The sequence below is a fragment of the Helianthus annuus genome, chromosome 15 (genome assembly GCF_002127325.2).
Source record: "Helianthus annuus cultivar XRQ/B chromosome 15, HanXRQr2.0-SUNRISE, whole genome shotgun sequence".
Lineage (NCBI taxonomy): Eukaryota > Viridiplantae > Streptophyta > Magnoliopsida > Asterales > Asteraceae > Helianthus > Helianthus annuus.
In genome coordinates, this window is record NC_035447.2 from 173790684 (window position 1) to 173814504 (window position 23821).

The 23821-nt window shown below is 45.3% G+C and overlaps 1 non-coding gene across 1 annotated transcript; it reads left to right on the plus strand.

Annotated features, from left to right (window-relative positions):
- Window positions 1-9439: 9439 nt before the first annotated feature.
- Window positions 9440-9511, plus strand: TRNAC-GCA. Its single transcript has one exon. It is a non-coding gene; the product is annotated as a tRNA-Cys (tRNA).
- The last annotated feature ends 14310 nt before the right edge of the window (window positions 9512-23821 follow it).

Consider the following 23821-nt stretch of genomic DNA (forward strand, 5'->3'; position numbering starts at 1 on the left):
CCGACCACGACGCAATAATACCACTCGACGATCTTCAGGTCAATGAGACGCTGCACTTCGTGGAAAAGCCTGTCGAAATCATGGACCGACAGACCAAGCAACTCAGACGCTCTCGCATTCCTATTGTAAAAGTACGATGGGAAGGCAAACGAGGCGCGGAGTTCACTTGGGAACTCGAAAGTGACATGAAGGCCAAGTACCCGCAGTTATTCAGATAGATCTGAAGCATCAAATTGGTAAAATCACACGGCGATGTACGGTTCTCGGCCTAATTTCGGGACGAAATTCCCTAAAGGAGGGGAGACTGTAACACCCCGTGTTTTCCAAAAGTCAAAGTCAAAGTCAAGTGTTGACTGTTATTGGAATTAAAGATTAATAAAGATTAATTTCATTTTAGTTTCATTTTGATTTTCGTATTATTTGGAGTAAGTGTTGTATAATCAAACTAATCGACCGATAATCGAACTGTGAATCAACGACCGACTGTGAATGATAGGAAGTAACAACGCAATAAAGCTAGTCAATCAATAATCAAGCTAATCAAATCAATCATCAAGCTTAAGTGTGGGGATTTTAATGCTTTTATACGTGTGTGTGTGCCTTACGTGTTACTTGTGCATGTTTACTTATATGTTAAAGTGTGTGGGGAATCAATCAAAATCAATCAAGACTCAAAGGTGAATCAAACTCAATGGAAATCGAACCCGAAATGGTTGTAAGGATGCTTGTATGTTAGATATAGTAGTTGGGACTAAAAGTAATTTGATTAGGAATTCTATCATTCTCAAATCATCGTTCATCGAACTCGAAATATCGAAAATCGTCGCGAAACACTCAAAACTAGGCAAGCCGTTCGAACAGGGCAACCTGATCGAACAGGCTAGCCGATCGAACAGGGCAACCTGATCGAACAGGCTAGCCGATCGAACAGGCTGTTCGATCGGACAGCTGCTCGATCAGGGATGCTGTTCGATCAGCTGACCCCTTTCCTCTTTTGGAAGCCTATAAATAGGGCTGTCCTTGTCAAGCTTTCCACTTTTGGAAAAGCTCTGACCGACCAGCCTCTTCTTCTCACTAAATCTCAGATTTCTCTCAAACCGGTAAGTATTTTGCTCTAATCCTTGTACGTTTTTGTTCATTAATCGATTCTCCATCTTTCTATCTTTCGAAATCTGAATTTCATCCATGAAATCACCAAGATCTAGGTGTTCTTGAGTGATGTCATCATGGTGTTCTTGGTGTTCATCAAGAACTTCATGTTCTTGACTTCATTCAACCATGAATAAGCTAGATCTAACCGATTTCCACATCAATAACTTAAAATCTTCCAAAGATCTTAACATTTCACGGTGGAAAAGGATTGGAAGATGGGTTTTCATCTATCTTTCAACTCTTTTACACTCAAAAAGGTGAAAACGGGACTTGAACCGATTTACAAATCAATCTAAACAAACACATGGTTCAAGATTCGGGTTCTACCGAGAGGTATACCGATTCCGGTTAAACGTTAAACTTGGGTTCCAAACCGTCTCTGACCGAGTTTGGGTGATTCCTGCTCGAGTCAGTAGGCTAAGTGGGGACTTCAGTTTTGTGGTTCAACTCGTAGTCAAAATATCTCTAAAACATCAACAATTAACGGGAAGAAACAAGTGTTAAGTGATAGGTTAACCGAATCGAGAAGCTGGCCGAACGGCTAGGCTGTTCGATCGAACAGCCCAACCGAACGACTATGCCAGCCGATCGACTAGGCTAACCGATCGACTAGCACTTAGACCCACCAACTCACAAAAGTGTAGTATTGACGAGGTACTGTTCGATCGACTACGCCACTCGATTGTAATCATTACTGCTCGAATCATGAGATACTATACTTTAAAACACTTAGACTTTTGAAACATTGGAATGTCACCCGATCGAGCATGCTAACCGATCGAGTGACATCATGCCAAGTCCGCAATGCTAACCGATCGGTTGGGCTAACCGATCGAACAGCTGTTCGATCGACCAACTTGAAAGGTAGTACAAACCATCATACCCAAACACATCCTTCACATCAAAGGAAGAAACAATCCACTTGAAGAAACCAGCCGATCGAGCCAGCCAGCCGATCGAATGGATGTTCGAACGGACTTTCAAACCAATCGAACAGCCCACTCGATCGAACTGTTGTCCGATCGAATGGCCTACTCGATCCAAGTACATTGTTTCCTTTTTCCGCGTTACTCATCGTTGTGTTATCAAACTATTCAGGCTAACCTATTCTCAGTGCTCCCTTCAATCCACATCAAATCACTGTGAGTATACTCGATCCCTTTTTGCTTTCAGCACTTTTGGGTGTTACATACGTAATCTATCAAATTCACAAACAACACAAACTATTTGAACGCTAACCTACTTGCATGTATTACTTGTCTAAATGATTGCTGTTTATTATGTTTACACGTGGAGTGCTATCTGCCTGCTTTAGCAACGTAGTACTATAGTTTGGACTCAGCACCCGTTCACACGGGGGTTGCTAAGGACAATTACTTGCATGGATTACGGTGGTAATCATGTATTGCGAACTGTCTCGGACAGTCAACTCGAAGTCATTGGTATCGATGGTCCCATGTCGATAATTTACATGCATCGTTTTCCCTTGTGTACGTGCTTGGTTATGCGTAAACTATTCGAACTCTATATGCTATATCAAACTTGTGTACTCACCTTTACATTATATGTATTGACTTGTATTTTAACGTATGTGACAGGTGTTTAAGCTACTAGCGTGCTAGGGAAGCGAGGCAATAATAAGCTTCTAGGAGTTTGTGACCTTAGGACAGTGTCCACGTACCTGATCCAGGGCCATAATTATCTGTAGATCTTGCACTGGCACCTGTAGTCAGTAAGATCTATAGTTAGCAGTCTAGAAGTCTTAAAAACAATATTTACTTTCGGTCTGTAATAATTAAGAATCTGAGTTGTCGGAACAGTTCCCATATTGTTTAGTTGATTTTCTATGATAACTTGATATTATTTGGGACACGGTATGGGACGTGTTGTATAACTGAATTGTATGATAGTTGTTGTGGAGACTTCTGAACAATCTGTTTCGCTCAGTGCCGCGCCCCGATGATTCCGCCATCGGTTGGGGTGTGACACGGGGTTTCTTATTGCCCAACGATACGGTGTGATTGTTCACACCTTCGACATTCGTGGGAGCGATACAATTTTCCCTATGCTGGGCGGCCCAAACGAAGCTGATGAACCTCACCTGGTAGTTGCGGTTGTGTTTGTCGACAAGGGTCATTTCATACATGTAGAGCTTGGAGGTTCTTATCCAATGCCTCCCCCAAACCTACTATGGACAGCGAACAGAACAGAGCGCGCAGCAGCATGGCATACATTATACAGTGATCAGATCAACACGTACGAAATGCTTACGTATCGTGCCCCCGACCTTAATGCAACCCCATATGTTCACGATGTATCTTAAATGTGTTTAATAATAATCACGTTTGTGTTCGTGTATCCTAAATGTGTTTAATAATAACCACGTTTGTGTTTGTTCAATATACGCGTTACATCACGTTAAAAACCGAATGTCACCGACACGACCCAATCGGATTCAATACGCACTTGTACGACCCAAAATGACAACATACATCATAATACTGCAATTAATGAAAAATTAAGTCATGTTCATGTACGGTAGGCGGCTGTTACACATAACACTTCTCACAGGAGTACTTGTGATTTCAAACCTAAATGACACGAGATAACGGAATAAGACATCACACGTAACCGATTTGATCCGAAACTTTCCGTATAGTCCATATATATTAAAAAATGATGTATAAAAGAAAAAACGGAAAATTTAGACTATTTATGGACCCGTTTGTTAATTAAGTACAATTTAAAAAAATTTAAAAAAACACCAAAACGCCCCGCTATGGCCATAACGCAGCGTTTTGGGCCCAAAGCGCCGCGCTATGGCCATAGCGGGGCGCTTTGGTCCCTCGTTATACCCTGAAGCGGGGCACCTTCCCCCTCACTTCACATAAACAACCAAACACACACAAACGGTGCTATTACACACACTCGAGCCATTTTCGTTGATTTTCCGAGCTTTTCAGCGGCTAAAAGGTTAGATCTAAAGCCCTTAGTCTTCGTGTATCATTTAATTCGATTATATTGCATGTTTGTGTTGATTTGAGGTTAGATCTGCTGCTGTGTTCGCTGCTGTTCTTCAAAATGAAGAACCAAAGCGCCGCGCCGAGGCCATAGCGGGGCGCTTTGGTTCATGTTTATTTTTTTTTTTTGCTTTATTTAATAATCTATTTAATTATTATTATTAGTTTATTAATATTAATTATTATTTGTTTATTTATTATTAGTTTATTAATATTTGTTTAATAATTAATATTTGTTTAATAATTATTATTAGTTTATTTATTATTATTTAATTATTATTTGTTTAATTATTATTAATATTATTATTAGTTTATTTATTATTATTTAATTATTATTAGTTTATTAATATTTGTTTAATAATTATTATTTGTTTAATAATTATTATTAGTTTATTAATATTTGTTTAATAATTATTATTTGTTTAATTATTATTATTAGTTTATTTATTATTATTTAATTATTATTTGTTTAATTATTATTAGTTTATTAATATTTGTTTAATAATTATTATTTGTTTAATAATTATTATTAGTTTATTTATTATTATTTAATTATTATTTGTTTAATTATTATTAGTTTATCAATATTTGTTTAATAATTATTATTTGTTTAATAATTATTATTTGTTTAATAATTATTATTTGTTTAATTATTAATATTTGTTTAATTGATCAACGTGCAGGGATGGATTTATCCGATGAGGAGATTGAGCATATTGATGAGGGAGTGGAGGGGGGCGAGGAGGAGCCGGAGTGTCCGTATCTTCAGTTTCCGGTGGGGTCACGGGCGAGAGGGAGATGCGCTAGGTTGCGCACTATACCGATTGGGGAGCACGTAGGTATAGACTGGGAGCTGCTAGCTACCGTGGGGGAGATCGAGCGGGCGCGAGAGATAGTTGGGCTAGATACTCCGTGGTCGCGCCTATTTCAGTTGGCGATGGAGGACTCGTACCCGGAGCTTACGTACGAGTTTTGCTCTACGTTTACATACGCGCCGCATCCGGCGGATTACGTGGAGGACCCTTTATTTCCGGTACACGAGGTTACATTCCGTCTGGCCGGTCAGCAGTTTGAGATGAGTGTGCGGGAGTTTGCTGTCCACACAGGTTTGTACACTGAGCCTGAGCTTGATACTGATTTGTATACGCAGGCTGTTACGATGATGGACAGGCAGACGCTTATTAGTTTCTGGAGGGCCATTTCCAGGGTTCCCTTTGGGAAATCCTGGCAAAAGGCCACCACCATTGTAGATCCCTTGTACCGATACCTGCACCAGGTGATTGCGTCGACTATCGTGCCGCGGGGTTCCAGCAAGGAGAAGGTCAACCTTAGTGACCTTTTCTTTCTTTACTGCCTACTACGCCGCCAGCCCTGCGATCTAGCAGCCAGCCTGGCAGAGTACTTTGCTACTGCATACCACCGGCAGCTCCGCGGGTTTCTTCACACTGGCTCGTTTATCACTGCCATTGCACGATCGCTAGGGATCGTGCCCGAGCTAGATCCGCTGCTGTCCGATCCGGTCCCGTCATCTAGGTTGGGCCGCGCGTCAGTATCCGCTATGCAGATCACCCGTACCTTTGATGTCGGTCTGCGGTTCAGGGGTGCTGACGGGCTGATTTTTCAGCCAGTGGAGTTGCCGGAGGTCATCCCGGTTGTTATCGAGGCGAGGCCTGGGATCTTAGCCCCTCCTGATGTTCAGCAGGCCGCTCGGCGGGCTCAGCGACGGGCTCTGGGCATCGATGAGCCTGAGGATCAGCCTGAGGGTCAGGCTCAGGCTCAGGCTCAGGCTCAGGCTCAGGCTCAGCCTCAGCCTCAGCCTCAGGCTCAGGATGATCCGGCGCAGGAGGACCGGGTCGAGGAGGTCCACGTACCACCAGTTGAGCCAGCTCCTGAGCCTCCACAGTACCCGCAGCACGTTTACGCTGACCTACCTCCGGTAGCGCGTGAGGTGGCTCGGGACTTCGACCGGCGCCTCAGACGTCAGGGCGCACTCATTGAGTGGATGGTCGAGACGCTCGTTGAGCTACGAGAGCTCGCTGCGTTGCCTCCATGTCCCCTCCCACCGTCCCCACCGCACGAGGATTAGTACATTTAGTTTGTTTGTTTAGTGTTTTGTTATGTATTATTATTGACTCAGTTGTACCTTTTTGTTGTGTATTGTATGTACAAACTGATATATATATATATATATTGCAGTTAATCTTCTATTTACATCACGTTGGTTCTGGATTGTTTACGTTTAATGCTTTCTGTATATTTTATTTAACGTGTTCGCTTTATTTAACGCTCGTTCAACTTATTATATACACCTTCTGTAAAAATAACGACGTAACGACGTAATTATAAAACAACGTTAATTTAATAAAATAACGACATTTTAATTCAAAAAAGGCAACATTCAATCATTCAAAAACAAATTCCTATTCATAACGACAAATATCACATAAAAATTTTTTACTTCAAAAATATCTACCATACTAATTCAACCAAAAATCCCTACAAAACTAACCAAAATCAACCCAAATAATCCCCACCCCAAGCCCCAAGCCGTTTGTCTTTTTGCAAACCCAAAGCGCCCCGCTATGGCCAAAGCGGGGCGCTTTGGCTTAGTCAACAGACAAGGACTGACAGAAGTCAGTCCTTGTCTGTTGACCAAAGCCAAAGCGCCCCGCTTTGGCCATAGCGGGGCGCTTTGGGTGTGCAAAAAGACAAACGGCGTGTGCGAATAGACCTAGCCTAACACAATTCCATGGTTAACAATGTCTTGGAACGATAAAGTAACATTTATTATAATTTTTAAAAGTCAAAATTATATTAAAATTATTTTATAAAACTTTGCAACGTTAATTACAAGAAACTGCAAGTCTGATTTTTATATTCTGATTTTCGTTGTATTTATTGACAACAAGATCATAATACCAGTTACATCACATCACAACCGATTTGACAAAAGTTAAACCATTATTGCAATATCTGATGGCCTTGGTTATTCACACATCCTCTTTGGTTATTTACACATCCCTTGAACCCTATAGGAAGTGTATAGGGCAATACGGTTCCTCTGGGTCCAAGCGTATTTAGCAATACACTTCCTATATGTGTATTGAAGTACAAACTTTTTCAGAAGATGGTCAGCTAATAATTAGGGGACCAGAGGAAGCGTATAGGGCAATACGGTTCCTCTGGGTCCAAATGTATTAAGCAATACACTTCCTATATGTGTACCAAACTTTTCAAAAGATGATCAACTAAAAGGAAGTGTATAGGGCCATACGCTCCCTTAATGATTTTTTTTTTTCGAAAGACAAGAGGAATCATATAGGGCCATACGTTCCCTGAAGGAATTTTTTTTGCAAGAACAGCATATTGTTATTAGTATCTTTTTGAACTTTATTTTTTTAAATATTAATTAAGTTGTTTTTTTTGTTATAAAATTATTTTAGTTTTTTTTGTTATAAATTTAATAAAAGACATAGTGAAATTAAGCAATCCAAACAAATTAAACATATCCAAATTAAACAAATATTACAAATACTTAAAATTAAATTCACTTGTTCGTACAGTACTACATAATATGATAATAAAAACCACTATCATCATCAATCCTCGTCAGACTCAGCGAGCTCCTCCTCTGTAAAGTTTGGGACACGCCTAGTGGGTGACGGGTGTGTCGTGTATAGGACGTGCCTGGAGCCTATAAAAAATTCAAACAAAATACTCATTACATAACATTAAAATAATTTGTTTTGCAAGAACAGCATATTGTTATTAGTATCTTTTTGAACTTTATTTTTTTAAACATTAATTAAGTTGTTTTTTTGTTATAAAATGATGTTAGTTTTTTTGTTATAAATTTTATAAAAGACGTAGTGAAATTAAGCAATCCAAACAAATTAAACATATCCAAATTAAACAAATATTACAAATACTTAAAATTAAATTCAATTGTTCGTACAATACTACATAATATGATAATAAAAACCACTATCATCATCAATCCTCGTCAGACTCAGCGAGCTCCTCCTTTGTAAAGTTAGGGCACGCCTAGTGGGTGACGGGTTGTGTCGTGTATAGGACGTGCCTGGAGCCTATAAAAAATTCAAACAAAATACTCATTACATAACATTAAAATTGTTCGTAGAAAATGAAATAAAACAAAATAACATACCTGCATGGAAAGGTCGGACAGAGGAAAGAGCAGCATGGTCTGGCCGGACCGAGGAAGATGTGGCAAGGAAAGGTCGGGCTGAGTATAGGACGGGTGGTAAAGCTATAAGAATTTAAACAAAATACCCATTACATAACATTAAATTGCTCGTAGAAAAATGAAATAAAAATAAGATAATATACCTGCATGGACGGGAGGGGCTGGGTAAAGGATGGCATGGACGGGTCGGGCTACTGCGTAAAGAATGGGCCCTGGTCCAGATAAACTCGTGGTGGTGGACGGGGTGGAACCGATATACCCATGTACTTATACATTTCACCCATGCCACTCATCAGCCACCTTATGTCATCATGCATCTGATCCATCTGGCGACCGTGGGATGTTATCTCCTGACCATGCAGTGTTAGAAGTCGCATTTGCTCATCTTGGTTACTACATCTTTGCTTTAGTAACTATATAAAATATTTGTTGCCAATTTGCCATACATAGTCAGTCATATAAAGGAAACTAATACATTAGAAATTGATATGAATAAATGATGAATACATGAAACGTATATGACCAAATAAAATTATTCAAACCAACTTCTATTAATTTCTTAAATTTTTAAAATATGTCTATATAATGAGAAAATTATTATGGTTATCATAAATATGTTTTGGGTATTACAATAATGTATAAACGTTTTTTTTACACATTTTTATAAAAAGGATTCAGATTAGGGGACCAGGGGAACCATATTGCCCCATATGCTTCCTATACATTGGCTCTAGGGGAACCATATTGCCTCATACGCTTCCTATACTTATGGGAATCGTATTGGGCAATACGCTTCCTATTGGGTCACTTTACAGTTTCGAAATGCGTGCGCGTCAGAGAATAGTGTACCAATAGGAACCGTATTGCCCAATACGCTTCCTATTGGTGTCGCATCTAATGCTTCAAACCCTATGGGAAGCGTATTGGCCTATATGGTTTCTATTGAGGGGATGTACAAAAATTTTAGGGGATGTGTAGATACCATCACCCTATCTGATTTATGCTGCTGATTAGCATATAATAAATTAAATAAATAACAGGTAAGTCACTATCACGTCAAGGGTCCATAGCTCAGTGGTAGAGCATTTGACTGCAGATCAAGAGGTCACCGGTTCGAACCCGGTTGGGCCCTATTTTATTATATTTATTTTTACGATATAATTTTTTAAGTAGTTATATTAATTCGTTGTAAAATATACGGTTACATTCAAATTTTATTCTCATGTGCTCCGCTCATGTGTTCCATGTTGATTATTAGCAAGTACAAATCGTTTTATACATGTAGGTAAGGGTGAGTTCGGTACCGCACCGAACTTTGTCAAATATAGGTACCGGTACCGGTATTTAAGGGTAAAATTCGGTAAAATACCGGTACCGTGTCGTACCGGTATCAATATCCAAAGTACATGTATCGAAAACACCAAATAGTGGGTACCGATTCGATACCGGTACCAAGTACCATATACTCATCCTTGTATGTATATTTCAAATTTGAGGGAAGATCATTTGAGAATGAAAAAAAGAGATAAAGGATATATAGCTGTAAAACCTTAAATAGTTTTTCTTCCATTTCATTTATTATTATCATCTTCCACACTAATTTTTTTTTCCGACATATATCAAAGCTTATCATACACATTTCGAAATTTATCTTACACATATCGAAATTTATCATACACAGCTCGTAATTATCCTACACTCTAAATTAATTTTTTTAAATATATTTTGAAAATAAGTTAAAAATGTAATGTAGTTTGTTATTAATATGGAAGACTACAAATTATGTAAGTTTACCAATATACCTTACAATAACATTAAAAACAAATATTAAATGAAGAATTCTTATTGGTTGATTTTTTTTTTCTTATAAAAAAATTTCTTTTCATTTGAAACTTTCACTATCATATCGTTACATAACAAATATTGATATCTTCATAATTCTTATTAACAATTAAATAATTAAACAAGTCATACTTGAGCTTGTAAAAAGTAAAATTATTCTGCTTTCTTGTATATTGAAGGGGTATGGTCCCAGATCTCGCGTCAGCATCGACCGCGAGTGACCATTACCCTTATCAAAACCCCCACTAGCTAACAACCTACTTGTGCCCATGCGAGAACGCGTCGGCACAGGGGTTGAATCCAATCTATCTAGTAACGAAGCAGGACTTACATGGAACATGAGAACGGTAGAGTGATGCGACATAGCATCACATCTGGTGTATGAAAACGAAAGTGTTCACAGCGATGCGGCCTCGCACCGCATCCAGCGAACACTTCTATCAATACAAAGAAAGCCTTACCTTAGGCACAGAAGGAGATGAACGTAACGGTGTGGTTGACACCGCTCCATACGGGCATTTTCGTCACGACAAGGGATGCAGGCAAGACGACGATGGGCTAGCACCGCATCTCGCGTATTCCTTGATCACAAGTAGGAGACGCGGTAACTTCAGATGTTACCGCATATAGCGATGCGGCTGGCACCGCATCCTATGCACTCAAACAAGTGGGACTGACACCACAGTGCAAGTGGCACCAATGGCAGTTACCTGTCAGAGCTACGTAAGCAATGGACTGACGTAGCGTAACCTCCACAACCTGACAAGCCTGACACACCTGCAAAGGTGCAGCACGTCGTCAGTCCATCCATCATCATCCTCCTTCACTCCTCGGCTATAAATACCAACCCCAAACCAGGTTTGAGGTATCTCTTCACAACTCTCTCACTACTACTACTATCTTACTTTGCTTCCCAAGCAAACTACTGATTCTCACGCCGGAGAGTGGTAACAAGGAGCACCCCCACCCCATCCTCCTTGTTACGAGTCACGGCTTGTTTCCTTGTGCAGGAGATCAACCACCGGTGATCCAGCCAGCGATCCTCGAGAGGAAGGGATTAACCCTTCTTGACGAGACCAGTGTGTTAACCCTGCCCGGTTAACCATTGTTTCATCATTGGCGCCCACCGCTACTCTTAGCATTTTCTAAACCATCCTTTTTCATCTCTCACGATCATGACTGATCACCAAAACAACACTGCGGATAACCAAAATCCTCCAATCCCAAACCCGGTAGGGGTCAATGCCTCGACCTCCCAACCCGGACACATCGGCACGTCCACACAAAGGAGCCCCTCCTTTATGTTTGGACATGACTTATCACAGTTCCCATCTGTGATCCCACCAGGCATGACCATTCATGCCTGGTACGAGCAGCAAGCAGCCACGCTGACCGCAGCATACAACCGCGCTTGTACTGAAGCGAATATACGAGCTGGGCTTCCCCCAGCACCGCACACCCCTGTTGAGCGTATTTTACAATACGACGGCAGGATACATTCACGCCCGGCTTCAAGAAGCCGACGTGAAGAACGGGGATCGTCTTACTGTTCGGTCCACACCCTCAACGAGGACGATTCCTCATACGAGTCCCACACCAGAGGACCGGTACATACCCGCCTTGGCCCCCATGGCGAGGACAGGAGGCGATCAACCTCCAGACGCGGCCCAGGCATTCAGAGCCGATTGGGCCCACAACCATACACCGAAGGGTACGGTCATACCGACCCTGACGACCATAGCTACCGCGGTGATTCGCATGACACCAGTAGCAGACCGGAGGACGCAACTATGTTCCTCTCAGTCACCCCCGCAACACATACCTTAGGGCGGCAAAGCGCCCTGCGAACGAGCCATACATGCCAAAGGCAGCGGCCGAAAATTCCAAATTCGGCACGCGCATTGCCAACGCCCATGTCACCACGACAAAGTTCCCATTCAACGTTGGGAAATACAGTGGTTCGACCGACCCGGACGACCACATGAACATCTTCATGGGCGCGGGCATCAACGGCCAGTGGGATGAACCCACTTGGTGTAATTTTTTCCCCCAGACCCTAACGGGCCTGGCCAGGGCATGGTTCGATTCTTTGCCAGTGGGATCACTAGATTCATTCGAGGACTTGCGTACCAAGTTTCTCGCCCATTTTTGCCAGCAGCGACGCCACGAACGAGATTCGTTGGACGTCATGAACATCTGGCGAAGGGACGACGAATCGCTCGAAGCATTCGTCGTCCGATATAATAAAGAGTGCCTGGAGATAGGTGACGTGGCAGACCAGATGGCACGAAACCACTTCATCCGGGCCGTCAAAGACAGAGAGATGATCATGACCATCTCTGGCAAGGAGGGCTTGCCCAAAAAAATGGGAAGATGTCATGACCGCGGTCAAGACATACGCCCAGACACAGCGGTCACTTGAACCGCATGTGACAAAGACAAAGCCCCAAGCCGAAACATCCCACCAAGGGTCCAAGCGTAACAATAAACGCAACCGGGACGTTGGAAATCGCGATATTTCCAAACCATACTTCCCGCGAACCAACACGTTCGACACAAAGAACTACAACCCCGCCCGAGACAGTCGGGCGTCAAAAAAAGAATCTCGGGACCGCAACTGGACCGAGATCACCATGTCGCCAAGTGAGGTCCTCCTTGCGGACCCACGGTTCTTGCGACCGGCCCAACCAATGAAGTCCAAGAAAAATCAGGACCTCACACTCTACTGTGAGTACCACAAGGACTCGGGCCACACCACCAACAACTGCATCAGCCTCCGACTGGAGATTGAGCGCGCCTTAAAGGAGGGGAAACTGCAACATCTTTTGCCAGGTGGGCAAAAACCCACCAAGCGCATTACCCCTCATGGCGAAGGTACCTCCTCCGGGAAGAGAACCATGCACGTGGCTTCCACCCACATGATCCACGGAGGCAAGGGCAGGCCGCGAAAAGCGGCAAGAAGGCCGGAATGTGACTGGAAAGACGAGCAAGTCGTCTTTCCAAAAGTCCGAGGCGGACCGCGCGATAGGCGCGCCGTCGTCATTTCAGGCCAACTGGCACACTACTGCACTGAGCGTCTATTCATCGACCCGGGCAGTACATCTGATATAATCTACGAAAAATGCTTCAACCAGTTCGACCAGGAGGACAAGGATCGGTTGCAAGCAGTAGATTACCCGTTAACCGGGTTCGCAGGAGAAACTGTCTTTCCCCTAGGCCAGATTACTTTCCCTGTGCGTCTTTCCAGCGGAAACCGCATAAGGACAGAAGAGGTAAACTTCATGGTTTTGCCTCACACCTCCAGATATGACGTACTCCTCGGGAGAGAATCCCAAGGAGATTTCAATATGATTACGTCCGTCCCGCACTCTGCGGTTGGTTTCCCAACCGAATCGGGGGTCGCGATAATCTATGCCCGCAGGGACGTCATGATGTCGGACGAAGTACGTCCGACCAAGGTCGCAAGGCCCACTCCCAACGACCAACCAGAAAAATGGGTTCTCAACGCGAGATACCCAGAACAAAAGGTCACATTGGGTCACGCCTTATCCCCGACCACCAAAGCGCAACTGAAGCAGCTTCTCTTCAGTAACCAAGACATCTTCGCGTGGACACCCGCAGACATGACCGGGGTCCCACGTGATATTGCGCAACATCACTTGAATACCATGCCAGGTATTAAGCCAGTGATCCAAGGCCAACGCCACCTTGGGTCAGCTAAAAATCAGGCGATGCAAGAGCAGATCGAAGAACTGCTCTCCGCAGGCATCCTGCGGGAAGTCAAATACCAGACGTGGTTATCCAACCCAGTCATGTTAGAAAAACCATCCGGGGGCTGGCGCATGTGCGTCGATTACAAAGACCTTAACAAAGCCTGCCTCAAGGATTGTTACGCGCTTCCAGAAATCGACGAAAAAGTCGATAATCTCGCACCATTCAGGTGGAAGTGTTTCCTCGATTGCTACAAAGGGTACCATCAAGTACAAATGGCAATCGAGGACGAGGACAAAACGGCATTCCGGACTCCCACCGGAAATTACTGTTACACAAAGATGCCGTTTGGGTTGCGCAACGCGGGCACAACCTACCAAAAGTTGATGAACGACACTTTCCGCGGGCAAATAAGCAAAAGTGTCGAGATCTACATGGACGACCTGGTCGTCATGAGCATGGAAGAAGATACCATGCTCACAGATATTGAAAGAACATTCCAAACTCTGCGAAGCGTTAACATAAAGCTCAATCCAGGGAAATGCTCGTTTGGAATGGAAGAAGGCAAATTCCTTGGGTTCATCGTGACTAAAGATGGATTCAAGGTAAACCCGGAGAAAAGTCCAGGCGATCGAGCGCATGCCATCGCCTTCATCGATGAAGGATATGCAACGGCTAGCCGGCAGGCTAGCGGCACTCAACAGATTCTTAGCCAACCATACAGCTAAGTCTTATCCGTTCATCAGGACCCTGCGGAGCTGTTCAAAGAAAGAACAATTCCAATGGACCGCAGAGGCGGAACAGGCCTTCCGGGAAATGAAGGAGTGTTTGATACAACTCCCAACTCTAACCGCACCACGCAAGGATGAGCCACTCATACTATACCTATCCGCCGCGGATAACGCGGTGGGTGCGGTATTAATAGTGGAGCGAAAGGGGGTTCAAACACCCATCTATTACATCAGCAAGATGCTCAACGACCCAGAGACGAGGTACTCAATAATGGAGAAATTGGTGCTAGCATTAGTGCACGCTTCAAGACGGTTGCGACGCTACTTCGTAAACCACGTCATCACAGTGCTAACCAATTACAGGATCGGCCCGATCCTATCCAAACCCGACATCTCTGGGAGATTAGCAAAATGGGCAATCGAGCTGGGCGCGCACACGATACACTATAAACCGCGCCCCGCAATTAAAGGCCAGATCTTAGCTGATTTCGCCGCCGAAGTACCGGTGAATCGCATCCAAGAATGCGAAGAAGCACAAACTCCTGCACCAACGCCACCCTTCTCCGAGACATGGGCACTATTCACAGATGGTGCCTCCAACGACGAAGGTGCGGGTGCAGGTCTGCGACTCGTCAGCCCCGACGGCCAAGAGCTTACATATGCAATCCGCCTCGAATTCAAAAGCACAAACAACGAGGCAGAATATGAGGCCCTGTTAGCGGGGCTACGTTTAGCAGTCAAAATCGGCGTGCAACATCTGGAAGCACACGTCGACTCTTTGTTAGTTGCAGGCCAAGTACGCGGCGACTATGCCGCAAAAGGGTGGGATATCATGATCCTCTACCTCGAACAAGTCCTGCAACTAAAATCCAAATTCGCTTCGTTCAATATTCGCCATATTAATCGAAGCGAAAACAAGTCCGCAGATGCACTATCGAAACTTGCATCTACTAGCTTCCAACACTTGGCAAAGGAGATACGCATCGAAATCCTGCAAAATCCTTCGGTACCCCTGCGCCAAGTCAACGTCATTCAATACGGTTCAACATCATGGATGACACCTATTATCGCATATCTACAATCCGGTGTGACTCCCGAAAGCAAATCAGAGGCACGCAAGCTCCAATACAAAGCGTGCCATTATCAAATGGGAGACGGTATCTTGTACCGCAAATCATACCTAGGGCCACTACTACGATGCGTCAACCCCCAGGATGCCACATACCTCATCCGAGAGATACACGAGGGCATATGTGGCATACATGCTGGACCACGCATGGTAGTGGCCAAAATCATGAATGCCGGGTATTACTGGCCCGGCATGCACCTGGACGCCGTCAAAGAGTTGCGCAAATGCATTAACTGTCATCGTCATGCTCCAAAAACTTTGCGGCCAAAGAACAACTTAGTCCCCGTCACAACCGCATGGCCCTTTCAGAAATGGGCAATTGACGTTGTGGGACCTTTCCCTGACGCTCCAGGTGCGGTCAAATTTATCATAGTAGCGGTTGATTACTTCACAAAATGGGTAGAAGCGAAACCGCTCGCCTCAACCACCGCTATGATAACAAGAAAGTTCATTTGGGAACACATCATCTGCCGTTTCGGATTACCAATGTGCATTGTCACCGATAACGGCACCAACTTCGCTGCCGACGAATTCCAAAAATGGCTAAAAGAACTACACATTGAGCACATATTCTCATCAGTCGCACACCCGCAAGGGAACGGCCAAGTCGAGAGTATCAATAAAAGCCTAGTCGAAGGGATCAAGGCACGGTTGGGAACGGCCAGACGTGGCTGGGTCGATGAACTCCCAAATATCTTATGGGCTCACCGTACAAGCCCAAAAACAAGCAACGGGGAAACACCCTTCAGCCTAGTCTACGGTTCAGAAGCGGTGATCCCCGCAGAAGTAGGTCTCCCCTCTCCTAGAATGTTGGCTATTGAAAAACTAGACAACAACATGGAACGCAGGATCGATTTGGACCTCTTGGAAGAAAGGCGCGAAAACGCTGCCATCAACGAGGCCAAATATAAATCCAAACTTGAAAAGTACTACAACGCGCGCGTCCGCGTTTGTACTTTCAACCCAGGAGACTACGTCCTACGCGACAATAAGGCATCTAATGCCGAGCGCCCAGGCAAACTCGCCCCCAAGTGGGAAGGACCCTACCTCATCAAAGAGGTCTTAGGGAAAGGCGCGTACAAATTGCAAACACTAGAAGGCGAACCTATCGCACGCACATGGAATGCACAACAGCTTCGACGCTGTTATATGTAAGCCATGTTCTTACATTTCTCTATGTAACCTATCGGGCCGCAGGCCATTTGCAAATAAATAAATAAGCAATTATATACATTATTGTTTGATATTACTATTACAAATGCGTGTTCCACTTTGCGGTATCCCAAAAACAGATTGGCAAAATCTTCATTCGCGATACCCATACAAAGTGGTAACCACACACAAATATTGTAATAGGCCAGCAAAAGGCAAAAAGACTTGCATAGTTATCCGGCCGGATCAACAAGTTTTTGTTAACACTTAACACAATTCCTGAGCCCAAAAAGGCAAACAATGGAATTGACGCGGACTCATACGACAAAGGTATGGAGTACACTCGACCCCATTCACAAATGGGTAGAGTTCCGGATATATAAGCTTTTACAAAGCTTACACAATTCTAAAAACCCTAACGCGGTAAATACCAGAATTGGCGCGTACTCATACAACAAAAGTATGGAGTATACTTGACCCCGTTCATAAATGGGTAGAGTTACGCATACATATGTTCAGACATGCAAGAATTAAAAACACTTGTACAAACTGAACGAAGAAACTTTATATTCAAAAAATTCAAGTATCCACATGATGCTTAATGAATTTACATAAAGTTCCTATTCTATACAAGAGGAATACAAAAAGGAGGCACACTCGCCAACCTAAACCCTATTTTGTACCGCTGGTTCCCGCATCTCCTCCGGCACCACCAGCGGGTTCTTCCTCTTCCGTATCCGGATAAAGCATCCGCAAGCGGTCCACATAATCCGCAGCCTCGAAACAATCGTCCAGTTCCTCTACACAAGCAAGGGGCGTATTGTAAAAGGAGGCTTCGGCCGCCTTAAGAAGCGATTCGGTGTCCACACCTTGGAACCCGGATCGCTTATCAGTATAACCGCCTGCGGATAATACATTGATATGCCCAATGCAGCGGTTATAACCAGCTTTAAAGCCAGCATCACGCGCGCGATCCCTGACCAGGTCCAAACCAGATGCGGTCTCAGGGGCATTCATGATAGCCTCAACAATCTGCAATAAAAGGATCATAAGTCTCGGATATTAGTCCAAGCAAATCTAAAGAAAAGGGATACTTACACGCGCGATACCGTGAGCCCGCAACCACTCACGGTCAGCCTCCAGCTGGTTAAAAGAAGACACCAAGGCATCCTTGGCCTCAGCAGCAGCGTCAGCCCGTTTCTCCGCAACAGACACGCGCGCGGAAAGGTCTGTAACCGCGACCTCCCGGGCCTGAACCTCAGCCTGTCAAAAAATAGTAAACAGTTTACACGATAAACATTTACGAAACAAGGAAGAAAGTAACACAGTTAAAGAAACATACCTGCAGGCTGGCAACAACTTTGCCCAAACGAATGCGCTCCACATTCGCCTCTTCAAGAGCCTTAGAAGCACGGCTCTCCCTCCCTTCAGCCTCCTCAAGGGCTTTCGCGGCACGAGCCCCGGCTTCTTTGGCCTCTTCAAGCCCCTTCAGGGCGTCGGCCTTCGCCTGCAGCGCTTTAACAGAAATGGCCTCAGCCGCAGCTTTCTCCTGGCTCAAGGTAGCGTTCGCTGCCTTGGCATTTGTCAACTCCTGCCGAGCATGAAACAGAATGTCATTCTGCTTAGCCCAAGATGCATTCCACTTCTTGCGTTCATTGGACATTTTTTCATTCCAACTCTTGCGCTCATCAGCAAGAAGTTTAGCAAGGGTACGCACCTGTTTCAGCTGGGCAGTGGCAGCCCATTCAGAAGTCTGCTTCTGCTTCTCAAAAGCAGCCTTGTCCTTCTCGAGCTGCTCCGCACTCGCACGAGCAGCCTCGACCAACTTCTCCGCCTCGGCCCGCATGCGAGCAGCTTCTTCCTCGCGGCGGCCCAGCACCTTATAATCTTCCAAAATGGCGTTTGCCACAATGTAAGTCCCTACCAGCATTGTTGAGAGCTGGTTTATACGCAGCTCTCGAGGTGCGGCACGGGCACGCTCGACTTCAAAAGGGGTGCCCAGGCCACCCAGAATCTCCTTGCATGCCGCAGGGTTATTAGAAATATCGTCCCCCTGCATAACAGTCCAGCGGGGTCGGTGATACACCATACTGCGACCCTGGGAGTATGTGCGGTAGTAATACTCCAATTCAGACTTCCCAGGCTGAATTGGAGGCCCATCATAACCCGCACCACCAGCAGATGCGCCGCTACCCTTCTCACCAGCAGGAGACTTCTGCGGCTCAGCATCCTGCGGCCGCACCTCAGCATCAGACTTCTGCTTACCGGCATCTGAAAACTCAAGTCCAATCCATCACCCTCATTAGGAGAGATCAGATTGTCCGAGGAATCCACAGTGTCAAAAATCCGGTCAGCAGTCGTTTCCACCGTCTTCTCCAAGAGGGGATCGCGAACCGGCCCAACCAAAGGGACCGTAGGCTCCTGGGGCACGACAGTCTCCTTCGATACCCCCGCACCCGCAGCAGCGGTATGCGGAGGAGACGCAGGGAAGTCAAAGAAAGAATACCCCGCATCTCGGGATTCTGCAACACAAAGAGCATTAATAATTATTCCCACCTATTGTACATACAAAACAAGGAAAAGAGATATACTTACCAGCAGCAACTGCAGGTTTCTTTTGCGCCGGAGCAACTCTCTTAGTCTGCAGCCTCCGACGTTTCGGTTCGCCACCACCAGCAGCCTTCTGCTCTGGCCCCCTTTTCTCTCCAACAACGGGGGGAACCACAGCAGTTCCACCCGCAGCCGCACCACTACCTATAACACCCAAACCCTCAAGGGTGTCAGACACTACCACGTAATCGGTATATCCCCGATAACAAGATCGATAGGTACCTGCGGCTTCAGAAACTGAAGAAGGGGCAACTGAGCCCTCAGCACTCCCCTTGCCACGACCCCGCACGGTTTTCTTCACCGTTTTCTTCTCCACAGTCTTTTTTGGGACGCGTTTCTCAAACTTCCCCAAATCCGCAAGGATACCTGGATTGACACAATCAACAAAACCAGTCAAAACGATAAACTGCACAAACTAATGCCACGTACGACATACCTCTTGCGTCTCCCGGAACCGGGGCATCCAGCACCGCACGCGACGGTACGCGGAAGTTGCTAAGAATTTCAAGGTTGAAGCCTTTCTTCAGCTCAACCGCAACCAGTTCAACCTGGCCCTCGAAATCGGGCTCAAACATTCTCCACAAGCCAACCGCATCCGCTGATACATGCATGCAGGTTACTACAAGGCTTTGGAAGTAAGGAACATAACAAAGTGTAAAGAGCTTACCACCACCCTTTTCCCGCAAAACGGGCCTTTCCTTCCTATCTGGTCTCGAGAGCATCATCCGCAATATCCACAGTTGATCGTTATCCAACTTCTTGAGTTCAATAGGCCGCAGCCTAGAGAACCAGTCCACGGTCTTTGCGGTAGCAACAGGAATATCTTCATCAGAAACTCCAACGTTGACATTCCTGAAAGACATGGTAGCATAGACCGCACAGGTTTTCACATAGAAGAACCTCTTCTTCCAGCCTGTCACACCCTTAGGGGGCGTCATTAACTTCAAGCTCCCATCCCGTTGAGTAAACGAGAAAAAACCGGTGTTCACCGTCAACTGTTAGAACCGCCGGAAATTTTCCACTGTAATGGGCAAGCCGTGGGCACGGAATGTGTATTCAAAGTTCCTAATTCGGAACATTCCGAAAGGACTAAGTTGGGAGATATGGAGATGATAATACTCCAATACCTCCGCAACAAACACCGTCACCGGCAACCTAAGGTTGCCGTCGGTGAAAAAATCAGCCCACAAAGTTATATAACCGGCCGGAGCATCGGCACCGGTGTCCCCCACTTGTGGGTACGTAGCATCCCAATCCTTGGCCATCTGCACAGTGGCCATCAGGAGTTTAAAACCACCCTTTGACCACTTCAACACCGGTAACCCACCACCGGGAACGTCAACGTCATCATCTTCGTCTTCATCAGCCGATACTACCGGCTGTTCAGGGTTTTCACCCTCCACATTGTGTGGATTTGATGGTTCAGCCATCAGAAAATATCAGAGAAACAGAAGATGGTGAACAGAAAAACTAAAACCCTCACCGGAACTTCAAGAAAAATCGTCGGAGAAGACAAAGAAACAGTTTTCTCTCACCGGCAAATTTTTGAAATTTCAAACAAGTGAGGGGAAACCACGAACGGTTTCCCCTTATATACCCATCGCAATTAATGCGGAGGGAGAAAACAAATCATCACGTTCAAAAAGAGCGAATCGTATGACACCACGTGTCGAGCGCCGTTTCCGCTGACGATTATCACGCGCGCGTGGCCACTCACGCGCCTGACACAAGAGACGTTTACACTCTTCGCTACAGTGCATTTAATGCCTCGGGCAGTGCAAACGTCCTTTCATTTCAGCACATGCCAGGAAGATCTCACCAACTTCCACCAACTCACACGTGAGATCAGCCACGTATGCAACAAAAAGCGACTACATTATCCAATTATAAGCGGCATGCGGTTTCTCTGGTATACCGCACCATAACCCATACCGCATGTCGTTTTTTAACATACCCCTAAAAATAGGTAAAAATATATATCTCTACACTATAAGGGGGTATAATACCTATCCGCACCACCCACGAGCACACGTGGAATATGCGGACATGACACACGCGAGCCCGTTCAGGTGTGTCAGATGCTCAGAACCAGCGTTGTCCGTTGGACTGAACCGCATCTCAGACACAGGGGAACCGCATTGCCTTCATTCTCTTCAAGCTTCAAATCCCTCCTGTCCGGTTCACAACCGCAGAGGGTACATGAACACCTTCTTTAACAAAAGGAAGGAAGGGAATGCACGCGAACGCACATCAGCAACCCTGTCTCTTGAACCTTCAAGAGCTACATCCGAGCAACACACCCGCTTCGAGCGAATGTGGTAATACAAAACCGCAGACACTCACGAGGAGCTACGGACATAACCATAGCTTCCGCAGAGTGGTTGCTACGGAAGAGCCAAGCTCACTCCACATCACCGAGCAATGCTACTTCAAGGCAAACTCGGTATTGGAGCGGGAAGGTAAGTGGCTACAAAACGAACGCAGATAAGCGCTCTAAACGAGCCTTTGTCGAACAGCAAGCGTCCGAACAGCGGTAACAAGTCTGCTTATGACTTTGTTTGCCCGCCTATGGGCCGGATAGAATAAACAATGGTGGGCATACCCTTGCCTATGACCATGTTTATTTACCCATAGTACGAATATACATTGTTCGACCAAACATGGCCAACAATGACGCAACGAGGTAACCGCAAAGAACGTGCGGTTACTAGAGAGCTATGACGACAAACACGAAAACCCAACAGAAAAGGGATCGTCGTCTCATAACTAGATGCTGAACGTAGAGCTTGAGCAAAGCACTTACAAGCATCAACAACTTTTGATCCCAGTCTCAAAGATTGGTCCAAAAGTTTCTTTTCTTCTTCATGCACCAATTCAACAATTGGTATGAAAAAAAGACCACCTTTAAAGGATGGGAAACCTCCACATACCTTCAAACCACCATCTCAGAGGTTGGTTCGAAGTTTGTGCAGCATTACTAACAAGGTCTCCAAGAGACCTTCGGCACAACAACAGGTGGCAAGCCACCTGGTGACATAAATCGGCTGAGAATCTCGCATCAGACGAAGATTCCTTCACCGATACGGAAGAGGCGTCAGATGACCCTTCCAGACCTCCAGCTTGATTTACATACGGAAAAGATCACACATGGTCTAGGATCTTCTCCAGACTCCAAACTACCTTCCAAACACCATAGTCCAGTACTCCTCCCACATACAACTTGTATGTGGCAGCAACACTAGACTGGGGGGACTTGAAGGGGTATGGTCCCAGATCTCGCGTCAGCATCGACCGCGAGTGACCATTACCCTTATCAAAACCCCCACTAGCTAACAACCTACTTGTGCCCATGCGAGAACGCGTCGGCACAGGGGTTGAATCCAATCTATCTAGTAACGAAGGAGGACTTACATGGAACATGAGAACGGTAGAGTGATGCGACATAGCATCACATCTGGTGTATGAAAACGAAAGTGTTCACAGCGATGCGGCCTCGCACCGCATCCAGCGAACACTTCTATCAATACAAAGAAAGCCTTACCTTAGGCACAGAAGGAGATGAACGTAACGGTGCGGTTGACACCGCTCCATACGGGCATTTTCGTCACGACAAGGGATGCAGGCAAGACGACGATGCGGCTAGCACCGCATCTCGCGTATTCCTTGATCACAAGTAGGAGACGCGGTAACTTCAGATGTTACCGCATATAGCGATGCGGCTGGCACCGCATCCTATGCACTCAAACAAGTGGGACTGACACCACAGTGCAAGTGGCACCAATGGCAGTTACCTGTCAGAGCTACGTAAGCAATGGACTGACGTGGCGTAACCTCCACAACCGACAAGCCTGACACACCTGCAAAGGTGCAGCACGTCGTCAGTCCATCCATCATCATCCTCCTTCACTCCTCGGCTATAAATACCAACCCCAAACCAGGTTTGAGGTATCTCTTCACAACTCTCTCACTACTACTACTATCTTACTTTGCTTCCTAAGCAAACTACTGATTCTCACGCCGGAGAGTGGTAACAAGGAGCACCCCCCACCCCATCCTCCTTGTTACGAGTCACGGCTTGTTTCCTTGTGCAGGAGATCAACCACCGGTGATCCAGCCAGCGATCCTCGAGAGGAAGGGATTAACCCTTCTTGACGAGACCAGTGTGTTAACCCTGCCCGGTTAACCATTGTTTCATCATATATTCTGCTGCTTCTTAATAAATTTGCCTTTCAAAAAAGAACCTAGTTTGGTCTAAAATGCTATTTCA